Consider the following 2,839-nt stretch of genomic DNA (forward strand, 5'->3'; position numbering starts at 1 on the left):
ATTGATACAAAAACTTGAAAAATTGAAATATATGGATTTTTCGAAAAATGTAAAAATTTTTTAATTGAGCTATTGCTCACATTTAATACAATTTATTCTTTTATGGTGGTGGGAAGCATCTTTTGTCTTTTAGTGTTGATGGTGGCACAGAACGATGAATGTAATTAAAGTCACTGAATTGTACTTGGTTAAAATAGAAAAAGTATATATGTGAGTCTAGAGACTAAGGTGTACCTGATCCAGGCCATGGTCTTCACAATTATTTGCTATGTATTAGAAAGTTGACAATAATCCGGGATGATAGAAAGAGAATTGAAGCCTTTGAGCTATGGCGCTGGAGAAGAGTATTGAATGAACTGCCAGGAGAACAAACAGGTTTATCCTAGGGAGAGTAAAACCAGGCTGCTCCTTGGATGCAAGGATTCTGAGGCTTTGTCTGACATACTTTGGGCATGTTGCAAGGAGGGACCAGTTTTTGGAGAGGGACATCATGGTTGGAATGGTGGAGGTACAGAGAAAGAGAGGAAGTCCCTTGATGAGATGGTAATGAGTGTGAGTGTGTCATAGACAATAAAGTTCGCATAAGATAGCACAGGATTCAGGGCTGTTATACATAGCATTTCTATGAGTTGCAAATGACTCAACAGTACATAATAATTACACAAACGTTGTGTATATGTACACACACACACACACACACACACACGTTGTATATATGGGTGTACTACGCAAGGTATGTATGCTATCTTCATACCCTTTCAATTTAAATGTAAAAAACAGATTCTCTGGGAGGTTGGGATCTATAAGGAGAAATGTGGCATCAACAATCTGCGTTATGCAGATGACACCACCCTGCTTGCTGAAACTGAAGAGGAACATGAAGTGCTTGCTGTGGAAGGTCAGGGACTGCAGTCTTCAGTATGGATTGAGGCTTAATATCAAGAAAGCAAAGATTCTCACCACTTGGCCAATAGGCAGCATCATGATGGATGGTGAAGAGATTTGAGATTGTTAACAGCTTTAGTTTGCTTGGATCCACAATCAACACTCTTGGCCCCAGCAGCCAGGAAATTAAAAGATGTATTGTAATGGGAAAGTCTGTGGTTATGGACCTCTCTAAAATACTGAAGAGTAATGATGTCAGTCTGGAGACTAAGGTGTGTCTGATACATGCAATCACTTGCTATGAATCAGAGAGCTGGACAATGACTATGCATCCATAGAAGGAGAATTGATGACTTTGAGCTGTGCTGTTGGAGAAGAGTATTGTCCATAACATGGACTGCTAAGAGAAGGAACAGGATTTTCCCGGAAAGGGTAAAGCTAGGCTGCTCCTTGGAGGGAAGGATTCTGAGATTTCATCTGATATACTTTGGACATGTTGCAAAGAGGGACAGTCCTTGGAGAGGGATGTCATGCTTGGGAGGGTGAAGGGACAGTGCAGGAGAGGAAGATCCTCTTTGAGATGGATTAATTCAGTGACTGAGGGAATGGGGGTAGGTGTGTCAGAGATAATGAGATTGGCATAGGATAGAGCAGGGCTTAGGGCTGTTGTACATAGGGTCGCCATGAGTCGCAGGCAACTTGATGGCACATAACAACAACAAACTGTATATTATCCATAGTAACATTTAAAATTCACTCTTTTGAAGTGTGCAATTTAATAGCATATATATGTATATATATAATTCACTCTTTTGAAGTGTGCAATTTAATGGTATATATATATATGTATATATATTCACAAAGTCATGTAATCATTACCAGTACTATGCAGTAGTATTGTCTGAGTTCACTTGGAATGATGCATAGACAGATTATCTATACGGACTGAAGTAACTCACTGTAGTTTTGGTTTGCCTTTGCTGTATGGTCTTGCTTACTAAGTAAGAGTTGATTGTTCAAACCCCCCCAGCCATGCCAACGACAAAAGGACCTAATTATCTACATCCGCAATGATCACAATCCAGGAAACCCTATGAAGTAGTTCTACTTTGTAACGCACACCAGGACACCATTAGCTGGAATCAACTGGACAGCAATAGGCTGATTTTCTGCTTCTTAAAGACTAAAGACATTGTGGGGAGCTCTGGTGGGGAAGTTCTCAGTGAGTGGGCCTGCGATTCCAGAAGTGGTACTTCTCTGTTTGCTCAAATCCATGAATGTCAATGAGAGAAAAAGATGGGCATTTGTTGATTTCTCAACTCAAAATCATTGCCATTGAATCCTGTCACCATGAACAAACTTACAGGTAAGCCTGCATTTTGTTTCTTTGTAAATTGCATGAGAGGAAATTTCTCATGTGTCTCTTCCAGAGTCACTGGTGGATCTGAGCCAGTAGAGAGGTAAAAATTTTGGGTTAGCAGCACAACTCACTAGGAACTTAGGCCACTAGAGCTTCCTCATGATTTACAGTCTTGAAACCTCATGAACGGTCCCTATGAGTCAGAAGTGCCTTGAGGACAGTGAGTTTGAGGTTTTTGAATGACGCTATGTGGGAATTTCTCAAATACTTGCTGGACATTTGTAAATCTTTGGAAAATATTTCTATTTGTGTATTTGTCTACTAATAAATTTGATTAAATGTCCTCTTATTGTTCATTTGTGGGCAGCTTTAACTATACACATATATTAAATATATGTATATTTTGAATAGTTGTCTCTTATTGAAGTTATCAATGAGTATATCTTGCTTGGATCCACAGTAAACACCTTGGTATCAGCACTCAGGAAATAGTAGATGTATTGTATTGGGAAAGTCTAAAGTTAGAGAAGTCTCCAAATTCGTGAGGAGCAAACATGTCAGTTTGAGGACTAAGATGCATCTGATTCAGACCAT

This window comes from Elephantulus edwardii, unplaced genomic scaffold, assembly GCF_000299155.1.
Source record: "Elephantulus edwardii isolate Elephantulus edwardi_28Jun2011 unplaced genomic scaffold, EleEdw1.0 scaffold00108, whole genome shotgun sequence".
NCBI classification, from domain to species: Eukaryota; Metazoa; Chordata; class Mammalia; order Macroscelidea; family Macroscelididae; genus Elephantulus; species Elephantulus edwardii.